Genomic DNA, 13,333 nt, shown 5'->3' with positions numbered 1-13,333 from the left:
CTTCATCATCAGTCCAGGTGTTGTGGGTAGATATCCAACGCTCCTCCGGTGTGATGCTCTTCTCAGAGCCACCCTGAACCGGCATATTGAGGTGCTTCATCATTGCAATTTGACGACGCCGGGCATGCTTCTCATTGACATGGGCCTCATACATCCTCTTCTGGATGTCAGACTGGAGGCAGAAAGTCTTCTTCACCTTGGCAGTGAGCTTGTCCACCCACGAGGGCTTGGCCCCTTGCTCCATCTCAAAGTCCTCATCGTCAGAAGTGGCATAGACATCCTCAGGAGCATTAGCAGGGAAGAGAGGATCGGCGTGCTTCTTCTTCTTGAGTAGCTTGACCTCATGAACCGTGAGATTATCGGGAGAAGTGAGAGCCTCTCCAGGACGGCGAACCTCCCAAACTGAGTTCAGAAAGCACATGACAAACAGAGCATAAATGGGGACCTTCCTGTAGATGACCATGTTGAACATCTCATGCCACAGCCGTTGGACACATCAAACGTTTCCCCAGAGCCCACCTTGGTCTTCATTGCAACCATCAAGTCAACAAGATAGCCATGGATTTCATCTTGATTCCCCACCTTGGGCAGAAGCACATTGCGAAACACGCGATGCATGATATCATAGACCTTCACCAAGTCCTTAGATTCTCCAATAATACCACGGCTCCGAATGTACAAAGGGCAAGCTTCTCCTTAGGCATGGACTCGGGATGGTCATGAAGACGAATGCCACCCCTTCCTTCCAGACCGGTATCATCATACCCAATAGCATTGCAAAAAGCCCTCCAGGGAACTTGAAAGAGCTCATCACGACACATGAAAGTGAGAGTGCGCGTGTCATCTTCTCCAAAGTGAACCGTGGCATAGAACTGATGGACGAGTTGAACATCAAAGTCACAGTTGACTGACATGAGCTTGACAAGATCAAACTCCTCACAGAGAGCCAATGCCTCACCAAAATACTCCAAGTTGTTCCTCCAATGGTCAAGATCGATGGTCCACTGCTTGGCATACCTGTCCTTGTTGTGCTCAAAGAGTTCATGAACAATCCGCACTTGCATCTCATTCCGGAACTGAACGGTGGTCCAACGAGGAGCAATGGGAACCTCATAAGGATTCTTCGAGCGGAAGGCTTTCCAACGGTGCAATGGCAGCACCACACGTTGCTTCGCAACGGCAGACTTTTCACGGCGAGTGGGCTTGGTGGGAATCACAACCTCTTCTTCGTCATCAGACGCAGCTGGGCGCAAGGTCCTTTGTGCCCTCTTCTTGGTCTTGCGAGGAGCAGAGAGAGAACTAGAGCCACCTGCACACACACATGAGGAGAACACAAGAAGCCCAGCAAAGATGAGAGGATTGCACACACAAACAGAGGAATAGATAGTTTGCACAAACATAGAGAACAGAACAGGGCCACGTGGTGCAGATATCCCGGTTGTACCGGTTCTCCCACTGGTAGTACCACTCCAGCGGTTGTACCACCCGTAGAGGCAGTAGAACCGCTGAACAGGGGTACTACCAGTTAGGGAAGACATCTAACCGCGAAATATGAATCACACTAGCCATATTCTAATCTCGAAGAAGTGCAATCTAAGTAGGAGGCAAAAATAGATTTCTTCCACCCAATAGTTTAAACAATAAACGTGGAATGTCAAGTAATGCCCTAGAAGTAGGGAACAAACCATAGAACCAAGAACGAAGGACAATGGGGCATTACCGGCATCCATGGGAAGAAATCGGGAAGGAGGAGGCCTCCTTGGAGAGGATCCACGGAGACCCCACGGATCCGAAGCGCGAGAAGCACTCCGGGGCAGAGGCAATGGCGACCGGCGGCTAGGGCACAAGATGGGAAGGGCTGGGGAAGAAGGGAAAAAGAAATCCCCTCCAGCCCCGATGGGTATATATAGGCCCAAAGTCGCGCGGCGGTTGTACCGCTCAAGGAAGCGGTTGTACCGCTGCCTGGTACTAGCCAGTGGTAGCGGGCGGTACTTCCGTCGCCAAGAGGCAGCGGTAGTACCGCTGTATCCAACCGGTAGTACTGGCCAGACGGGCACCCTAGTGGTTGTGCGGTGGAACCGCTCAAGCACCGCTGGGAGACTGTCTGGGGCGGGACAGCCCGAGTGCATCAGCGGTAGAACCGCCTGAAGCACCGGTTGTACCGCCCGGTCACCATCACCTAAGCCATGATCAAGTGTGTGCAATTGGACTAGATGGTTCAAGGAAAGGGAAGGCTTGGGATAGACAGGACACTGGATAAAAGTGTGAGGATCTCCAAGAGCCAAAGAGGAAAACACGAAAGAAAACCACACATGGAGATCCTAACACCTAGAGCCTACGAAAACAAACTAATGCAAGGACAAGAAAGACAAACACCAAGCACAAACTCTTCCAAGGGGGGTCGGTGGCCGTAGCCACCTATGTATGAGTCAATTTGTATGGCACCGTGAAGAATTGTCCTTGGGCCCATGACCAAAACTCGTCTTTAAAGCACAAGTACCATCAACAATTGCTAATGTGAAAGAGTTGATCAATTTATGCATAATGGGGGGAGGGAGAGTTCATTGATAGAACAACACTCCCCCTATGTCCATGCCTACATCTAAACAAGATAACAAGTTGAGTATGGTGGGGTGTGCAAGGGTTCAAGCAACATTGCTCGAATCAATGATATTTAGCTCATGCCTTAACTCGCGAAATCTTGCTTCATCCAAGGGCTTCGTGAAAATATCTGCAAGGTTATCATGAGTGTTGACGTAGTTGAGCTCGATTTCCCCTTGCCTAATGTGATCCCGGATGAAGTGATACCGAATCTCAATATGCTTCGTCTTGAAGTGTTGCACCGGGTTGAGAGAAATCTTGATGGCACTTTCATTGTCACACCAAAGAGGCACTTTGTCACAAATGACACTGTAATCCTTTAAAGTTTGCCTCATCCATATAAGTTGTGCACAACAACTACCGGCCGCCACATACTCCGCTTCGGTGGACGAGAGAGACACACAACTTTGCTTCTTAGAAGACCAACTTACCAAAGAGCAACCAAGGAATTGGCACCCTCCGGAAGTGGACTTCCTATCCACTTTGTCTCCCGCCCAATCCGAATCCGAATAACCTACAAGCTTGAAGTTTGCTCCTCTTGGGTACCATAAGCCAAAGTTTGGGGTATGAGCCAAATATCGAAAGATTCGCTTGACCGCCACAAAGTGGCTTTCCTTAGGTGCGGCTTGAAACCGTGCACAAATTCCCACACTTAACATGATATCCAGTCTAGATGCACAAAGGTAAAGCAAGGAGCCAATCATGGAGCGATATACCTTTTGATCCACCGCTTTAACATTGGGATCAATGTCAAGTTGGCACTTGGTGGGCATTGGAGTGGAAGCCGGCTTGACATCACTTAGCTTGAATCTCTTGAGCATGTCTTGAGTGTATTTGGCTTGGTTGCTGAAGGTTCCTTCTCTTCTTTGCACTTCGAGACCGAGAAAGAACTTCAACTCTCCCATGGAAGACATCTTGAACTTTGAGGTCATGAGTGCGGCAAATTCCTCATTGAAAGCTTTGTTAGGGGAACCAAAGATAATATCATCAACATATAGTTGGCACACAAACAACTCCCCTTTGACCTTCTTAGTAAAAAGAGTGGGGTTGATTAGCCCAACTTCAAATCCACAATCTTGTAACAACTCAGTAAGGTGGTCATACCACACACGTGGGGCTTGTTTAAGGCCATAGAGTGCCTTATCGAGTTGATACACATGATCGGGAAAGTAGGGATCCTCGAACCAGGGGGGTTGCTTGCCATATACCAACTCATTAATAGGACCATTAAGAAAAGCACTCTTCACATTCATTTGTTGCAACTTAAAGTTGTGATGAGAAGCATAAACAATCAACAAACGAATGGATTCAAGGCGAGCAATGGGAGCAAAGGTTTCCCCGTAGTCGATACCCTCGACTTGGGAGTAGCCTTGTGCCACCAATCTTGCTTTGTTGCAAACGATGGTCCCATGAGCATCTTGCTTGTTCTTGAATATCCACTTGGTTCCAATGACATTGTGGTTCCCCGTTGGCCTTGGCACCAATCTCCACACCTTGTTGTACTCAAAGTTCTTGAGTTCTTCATGCATGGCATTAAGCCAATCCGGATCTTCGAGTGCTTCATATACCTTTTGGGGTTCAACACAAGAGATAAACGCGTGATGTTCACAATAGTTTTCCAATTGTCTACGAGTGCTTACCCCCTTTTGAATGCTTCCAAGCACATTTTTCATGACATGACCCTTGGTGGAGAGCTTGGATGCAATCTTGGCGGCACGACGCTCCAATTCCTCCTCAGTGGTGAGTTGAGGAGTGGTCACTTGATCATCTTGAGCGCCGTCATGAGCTTGTTCTTGATCTTGAACTTGCTCGGAGGAGAGAACTTGACCTTGGGCATCACTTGGTGTTTCAACACCGTCTTGAGCATGATCGTGCCCTTGGTCTTGTTCATGAGGTTGAGGGCCTTCACTTTGTTCTTCGGAAGCGTGTGGGCCTTGGGTTGGTGATGGCTCCACTTGAGTGGAGGATTGTCCTTATCCTTCCGCCACAAGGGGTTCCTCAATGGGTAGGATAAAACAAACACCCATTCTTCTTATGGCTTGAGGAGGAATTTCATCACCTACATCACAAGTGCCACTTTGCTCCACTTGGGAGCCATTATTCTCATCAAACTCCACATTACACATCTCCTCAATAAGCCCCGTGGACTTATTGAGGACACGGTAAGCATGAGAGTTTGTAGCATAACCAACAAATATGCCCTCATAAGCTCTAGCCTCAAATTTAGACAACCGAACACCCTTTTTGAGAATGAAACACTTACACCCGAACACCCGGAAGTACTTGAGGTTGGGCTTGTTACCGGTGAGTATCTCATACGGAGTCTTGTTCAAGCCTTTGCGGAGGTAGATACGATTTTAAGCATGACACGCGGTGTTGATGGCTTCGGCCCAAAAGTTGTATGGAGACTTGAACTCCGCCATCATGGTCCTTGCCGCATCCATCAACGTCCGGTTCTTCCTCTCCGCAACACCGTTTTGTTGAGGGGTGTAAGGTACGGAATATTGATGCTTGATCCCCTCATCACTAAGAAACTCATCCAAGGTGTAGTTCTTGAACTCAGTGTCATTTTCACTTCTTATTGTCAAGATCTTTGCATTATGTTGACATTGGGCTTCATTTGCAAAGTCAATGACGGTTTGTTGGGTCTCGCTCTTCCTCTTGAAGAAATACACCCAAGTGTATCTTGAATAGTCATCCACAATCACCAAGCAATACTTCCTACCCCCAAGACTATCAAAGGATGGAGGCCCAAAGAGATCCAAATGAAGGAGCTCCAAAGGCCTCTTCGAGTAAATGATAGTCGTGGGAGGGTGAGCCTTCTCATGTAGCTTTCCTTCGATACAAGCACTGCAAGCACAATCTTTAGCAAAACTAACATTCGTTAGTCCACGGACATGGTCCCCCTTGAGAAGACTTTGCAAAGATCTCATATTGACATGGGCTAAACGGCGATGCCAAAGCCATCCCACGTCAACTTTAGCCATTAGGCATGTCACGGTCTTAGTGGGTCGCTCCGAAAAGTTAATCACATATATACCGTTCTCGACATGCCCAACAAAGGCTACTTTAAGAGTCTTGCTCCACAAGAGGGCCACGGTATCAATATCAAAGAACGTGGCAAAGCCCATGCTTGCAAGTTGACGAACGGAAAGTAAATTGTATGCAAGGGACTCAACAAGCATGACCTTCTCGATCGTGAGATCATGAGAATTGACAACCTTGCCGAGTCCCAATACCTTAGAAGACGAGGCATCACCCCACTCGACATTGGTGGGCATAGATGGAATCTTGTGCACGTCCACCACCAAGTCCTTTCTTCCGGTCATATGATTTGTAGCTCCACTATCGAGCAACCATGATCCCCCACCGGAAGCAAACACCTACAAGAGATCAATGCTTGGTTTTAGGTACCCATTTTGTAATGGGTCCTTTGATGTTAGTAACAAGGGTCTTAGGAACCCAAATAGAACATTCAATATACTCATGAGGAGAACCAACAAATTTGGCATAAACATGCCCATCACTAGCACGACACAAAACATAAGAAGGGTTAAAGTCGCCGGCTTTGTTGGAAGGGGTGGCATTGTCGTTCTTGGCACCGCCACCCTTCACAATGTTCTTCTTCTCCTTGGAAACACCCTCTCCCTCCTTCACAAAGGTTTGCTTGACAGGGGGAGGTCGTTTGGTCTTGTCATTCTTCTTCTTGTTCTCGGGCATGGGTGCGAACCCAATCCCTTCCTTGCCCACAACTTCCTTTTGATTGCTCAAAAGGTCGTTGAGATTCTTCTCACCTTGAATGCACGACACAAGGCCTTTCTCAAGTTGCTCCTTCAACTTAGCATTCTCCTCAACAAGATGCATATGCTCATAACAAGGGTTAGTAGCCTTTGTATTATCAATTAACACCATATGAGGAAAGGTGGCTTTCTCCTTGGTTAGCTTCACTTGGAGTTGATCATGAGACTCCTTGAGGCTAGCATGAATACCTTTCAAGGCCTTGTGAGCCTTGTCAAGTATATCAAACTCCTCTTTGAGTCTAGCAAGATCAACCCCATGTTTGGCTTTCTCGGAATTGAGCACACGAGAAACAACAAGAGCATGATCAAGATCTTTCTTTAAGTTAGCATGATCATCGTTGTGTGACTCCTCAAGAGCGAAACGAAGATCACACTCTTTTTCAAGAGCATTGGAAAGATCCGAAATCTCATCGGCATAGTCACGACTATGCCCCTCCATCTTAGAGATGGTATCTTCGTGAGCCTCGATCATGTCATTGGCTTCACCAAGTTGTTCCAAGAGAGCAACGAAGTGCTTCTTGGATTTACCTTTGAGTTTGTTCATGAAAAACTCAAACTTATTCTCCTCCACACTAGACCCCTCACGTTCATCAATGCAATCCATCAAAGAGGGATTATTAATGATGGTAGTTTTGATGTTGGGGGTTACCTTGTTGGTGGCTTTAGCCATGAGGCACTTGGTGGTGAAGTTCTCATTAGGTGAGTCAAAGAGAGAAGCCCGTGGAGTTGTTGCAATGGCAACGGAGGCCATGGCAACCGACTCACCATCTTCATCATCATCATCATCATCCTCATTGTACTCTTCTTGTACCACCAATGCCTTGGGAGGAGTCTTCTTGGTGAAGTTGCTCTTGTTGGGGAAAGACTTGGCCTTGTCCTTTCGGATGAGCTTGGCACCATTGTCTTCCCTCTTCTCATAAGGGCACTCCTCAACAAAATGGGTCACATTGCCACAATTAAAGCAGGACCTCACTCGTTGCTTGCCCTTTGCGCCACTTGAATTGTTCTTGTTGAAGTTGAGCCTTGAGTTCTTCTTGCTCCAAAATTGCCTTGAAGCAAGAGCCATGTGTTCATGATAGGCATACTTTGTATCTTCGAGGTTGCTCCTCTTCTTCCTCTTCATCCTCTTCCTCCATACTAACCTTGGCCTTTAGTGCAAGGTTGGGCTTCTTTACTCGTTGAGAGCGAAGTACCGCATTGTCGGCGGTCTTGTCCAAGATGCTCATAACAATGAACTCATCCAACACTTCACTTGAGGACAAGGTGTGGAAGTCCGGTCTTTGACGAATGACGGAGAACATGGCTTTGTGGTAGGGCATCATTGCCTTGAGGAATTTGCGCTCGATCCAATTGTCATTCGTGTCCTTACTTCCATGATCCCGGAGTGAGACCGTGAGTTTGGTTACCCTCCGATAAAGCTCACGAGTTTCTTCATCTTCTTTCATTGCAAACTCATCGGCTTCATCTTGCACCACTTCATAGTTGGAGCATTGAATGCTTGCGCTTCCCCGGTAGAGGGAAACAACTTGGTGCCAAGCATCTTTGGCCATGGAGTAGGGCCGGAGATGAGGAAGATCTTCGGGTGGGATTGCTTCTTGGATGATGAAGAGAGCATTCTCATTGAATTGATTATCCACAGCTTCTCTAGGAGTGAAGTTGCTTCGGTCATGCGGATAGAAACCTTCTTCAATGATTCTCCAAAGGTTAGTGTTCACATGATTTAAATGACGCTTAAAGTGATAGACCCAAGAATCAAATTCCACATTCTTCTCAATCTTAGGGGCCGGGCCGGCATGATTCAAATGAGTGGAAGGAAGCAGTCCACCATAGACAAGTGGGGGTTCCACATGGGCAAAGATGCCGGTGCCATTTTTACCACTAGAAGAAGGAGCTTTCTCGCTAGTAGCTTCCCCCTTGTCGGAGGTAGCATCCATCACCTTGTTAGCGGGATCACCCACTTTCAACGGTGCGGTGGAAAGGTTAAGCCCTTCTATGAATTTATTAAACATGCTTTCGACCTCGGTCGTCATGGAGGTTTTCAATGTGTCCAACGCCACATTGAATTCCTCACGAGAGACCGCGGTTCCCCCATCTCCCCTAGACGAGACTGGATTCGCACCGGAGTACTCCTCCACACCGTCTACGACGTCAACCATACTCTTCGGACGATAAAGTCCTTAATAAAGAGACGAGGCTCTGATACCAATTGAAAGGATCGATATAGTTGACTAGAGGGGGGTGAATAGGCAACTAACAATCTTTAACTTTTCTTTACCAAATTAAACTTTGCATCAAGGTAGGTTGTCTAGATATGCAACTAGGTGGGCAACCTATATGATGCAACAACAACAAGAACACAAGCTATCAAGGTATATAACACAAATAAGCTTGCACAAGTAAAGGGATGAAATAACCAAGAGTGGAGCCGGTGAAGACGAGGATGTGTTACCGAAGTTCCTTCCTTTGAAGGGAAGTACGTCTCCGTTGGAGCAGTGTGGAGGCACAATGCTCCCCAAGAAGCCACTAGGGACACCGTATTCTCCTCACGCCCTCACACAATGCAACCGGACCTTTACAAACAAGGTTGGGGCTATCTCCACAACTTAATTGGAGGCTCCCAATGAAACCGCGGAGCTTCACCACAATGGAATGTGGCTCCGAGGTGACCTCAACCGTCTAGGGTGCTCAAACACCCAAGAGTAACAAAATCCACACAAGAAAGTATGGGGAAAACAAATATCCTTTGGTGGAAGTGTAGATCTAGGTCTCCTCCTTCAATCCCTAACAAATCAACAAGTTTCAGTGGCTAGAGAGAGAGATCGGGCAAAGAGAGCTTGAGTACCATTAATGGTGGAGTGGGAGAGGTAAGAGGTGAATGTGGTAGGTGGAAGAAGCACCCTCATATAGCAACCCTACAAATCCAACCGTTACTGCGTTTTCTGTACTACAGCGGTACAACCGCTCCTTGCCCCGGTACAACCGGGACTCACGGTTGACGTGCAGAACCCTACCAGGCGGTAGTACCGGTTTAAGAGGTCAACCGGACCAACCGCCCAGCCACCGCTCAACTACCGCATAGAAACAGTAGGGAATCACCCCTGAGTGCGGTAGTCGAGCGGTACAGGACCAGTGCAACCGCTTGGCCTTGAGCGCTCGGGGCGGCTAAGTCCTGAGCGGTAGAACCGCTCCGTACACCGGTGGTACCGGTGCGACCGGACCAACCGGGCCACACCGCCCGAGTACCGCATCAAAACAGAAGTCTGACCGGTACATGGGCGGTACTTGGCCAGAACAACCGCCCTAGTCTTTGCTGAGCATGGTGGCGGTACCACCGCCCGGAAGCAGTGGTACAACCGCTCAAACAAAGCTGGTGAGCGCCAAGAACCAGTGGTACAACCGCTCCAGAGAGCGGTACAACCGCTGGGAAGCCACAAGAAGCAGTAGGATAAGGGTAGGGCTCTCTCTCACAACTAAGGAAGGCAAGAGAGGGTGAGGTAAGTGTACGTGAGAAGATTCCCCCAACTCTTTCCAATGTGGATTCCCTCTTGATAGTACGGGTTCCCTACGACCAAAGAGATAAAAAGCATAGAAAACTCCTTCTTCGATCTTTTCCTTCCAGAGAGAATAGCATTCTGATGAAAGCCTAACCACCGAGAGCCTGAAGCACTTAGCACACGATTAGACCAACAAAGGGTTGTCATCATCATCCCAAACACTAAGTAGGGAAATGCCCTAACAAACGCTATAAGAGGGGCTGAGCAAAGCGGTAACATAGCCAAACAATGGTTTGCTAGGATGGTGAAAAAGGTTAGAGGCTGCTTCATGGCAATTGGGGAGTCTTGATAACAAGTGGTAGGTAGCGCGACATAGCGATAGCATCGAGACAACTACCAAAGCAAAGATAGTAGTGGTATCCAGGGTAACGGTCATCTTGCCTGAAATCATGCTAGGAAGAAGACCGAATGCATGAAGAAGACGAGCAACGTATTCGAACAAATCCTCACACTCGCAATGTAACCGGAACTATTGAGAAGAAGCACAACCGGAAATAAGCAAACACCACGGTAAACAAACAATCATAAACATAGCATGATGCACAAACAAGTATGATGCATGTCCATGGCATGGCAAAGTGACCCAAACAATACTACAAATTAAGTGGAGCTCAATATGCAACGAGTTGCATATTGAAGAAACTTCACATTCAATTATTTAGTTCGCTCTCGTTTATGTACCCAACAATATTAAATGTTGTTAAACATGGAAAGAGGTGAAGCATAATAAAACTACCTATCTAGGAAAGTCTAAATGAGGCCGGAAACAACAAACAACAAGTCCGGAAAATCCCCATGTGCATATTTTGAATTTGGTACTGTTATGCCCTAAACCATATATTAGAGTTGTTAAATAGAAAAATAAAATGCACCACGCTAATCTCTGCATTTTTCTAGACTATTTACATATATAGTTTATTTAATTCGAAGCTACGGTTAATTAGTTATGAAATAAACCATTTTAACATGTCATTATGCAAGAATGCAAACAACAATTTAAACATTTTTAACATGGATGAAAGTTGCAAATTGTGAAACTAGATGAAATTCTAAGCATTTTACATATATAAAGTATTAACATATGTGATGAGGACATGACTACCATAGTTACACCCACAACCCCTGCTATTATACCTATTGGCCCAATTACTAGAGGTCGCGCATGCCAGTTAAATTATCAGGTACTTTCATTTCTTGGTAATGTTTTTAATATTCATGAGAATGTGATGCTGCCTAACTTGGATACATTTGTGTTGATTACAATTGAAGGGCCTAGCATGGACAAGAAGGATGAACATTGGAGCATGATCAAGCATGGAGATGATGGCACACGCGAAGGGGACAAGAATGGAATTTCTAGTGAAGATTTCCGCACTTTGAAGCCACCATGATGACATACAAGAAGATGGACGAAATATACAAGATGCCCGTTCACAAAATTCGTCCATATCTTATTATAGGTGCTACGCCACCTTATTTTTGGGTCTGGCCCGTGTAACTTCGAAATACCTCTTATTAGGTTGTTTTTAGAATCCATATTGTAGGAGAAACGACTTAGGAGGTGTTTTAGTCCCACATTGCCAAGGGTGGACGAAATTACATCTCTTTTCCCCTATAAATACAGCCCATAAGGCACCGTTTAGACTTGGGATTTGTTTAGTTAAAAGTTAGCCATTGCAACTTCGTGTACTTCGTTTGTGTCCAACGACCAGACCAAGACCACTTCCGAATCCCCACTTTTATCGACACTTCATATATATTCGCAATATTCAGATTGCTTTATCATATTTTTGCGTGTTCTTCGATTGCATACAGGAATAGACCTTCGTGGTCAGTCTGATCGTGCTTCCGGCATCGTTAGTAACCTCAGGAGATTGGTTTAGCGATTGCTAAGGCGCAACGTCGTGCATGTTTGTAGTTGGATCATCAAAGTCGACTCCACCAAATCAATAGTTATCATCTCATCGAAAGATCTGGACACCCCGCCTCTATCAAGTGGTATCAGTTTTCAGGTTGCTCGGTGAGATTTTTCCAGTTTTTCATAGTCTAGATCGCATTTATTCTTCATATGTACAGTCCAAGAAAAAGCCACAAAAAAGTTAGATTAGTTCATCATATCCCGGACAGTCTGAGCCTTTTCGCCATTTCCACTTAGTTTTTGCATTGTTGAATTTTCGGTTGCATCATGTGTCGAGTTGCTGCTTTTGGTGTTAGACTTTTAGAGTTTTGAGTTCTAGTCACGTTTTGTTCACGTCACGTCCACATACACCATCATTCATCTGATTCTCATATTACTCTATCACTGTCGCCACCACCACCATCCATCCATTGTTGTTGTTCGTCGCCGTCTTGGAGCATCATTTGTCTCGTGGAGAGAGAAAATTGAGGAAAGATCCTACAAGAAAGAGAGATTAGATTCATTTTGCAAGTAGAGATCGAAGCACAAAAAAAAGGTTAGGTGCACACATCCATCGTTGGTTGCAATCTCTCACAGTTCCTTTAAAAAAAGCACAACGCTAACGCCCACACGTGTGGTGGGAGCCAAACTCGTCCATACGCCCTATAGCACACAGACTACGCCATGTCACCGCATGCATGCATGTGGACATCTTTTTGGGTTTTCTGTTTTTAAAATGTTTTATCTCTTAAATGAAAAATCTGATTGAAGATCCGTTTTCACCATTAAATCCCTTGCGATGAGATCTTCGAAACTAGATCCCATATCAATATATTTAGACGAAATTTTTTTGGGTTAAAAGTTGTCGTGTCTATTGCACATGAAATTGCCATGATGTATACACTGAAGTTGCCATGATATGTTTCAACTATTTTCTTCTACATTTTAAAGTAAATTTTGACATATTATAAAACGGAGAATTCAGAAACTAGACTTGTCATGCACCATAAATTAAAATTGCCATGATACATGCACTTAAAATTGTCATGGTTCATACAAAAAAATATTTTCATGGTCAAAGTACTGGAATTGCCATCATCGAAAAACTAAAATTGCCATGATCTACAAACTAAAATTGCCACATGGCAACTTTAGTTTAAGCACTATGGCAACTATAGTGTAAACATCATGGCAACTATTGGGGAAAAAAATCGTCGAAACATATCAACATGGGGTCTAGTTTTGAAGATCTCGTCGAGACGGATTTAATGGTGAAAACGGATTTTTAATTTGCTTTTATAATTAGGAGATAAAAAAAATTTAAGCCGAAAACCAAAAAGATTTCTGCTAATGTCATATGTTCATACGTGGCAAAATGAGTGGTGATGGAGGCGTGTGGGCGATATGCAAACGCCCACACGTGTGGGCGATAGTTTTTGGAATCGAATAACTCCCGAACGTTCAGATTTTGAGCATTTCAT

This window comes from Aegilops tauschii, chromosome 3, assembly GCF_002575655.3.
Source record: "Aegilops tauschii subsp. strangulata cultivar AL8/78 chromosome 3, Aet v6.0, whole genome shotgun sequence".
In the NCBI taxonomy this organism is placed as follows: Eukaryota; Viridiplantae; Streptophyta; class Magnoliopsida; order Poales; family Poaceae; genus Aegilops; species Aegilops tauschii.
Note: the sequence above shows the minus strand (reverse complement) of the source record.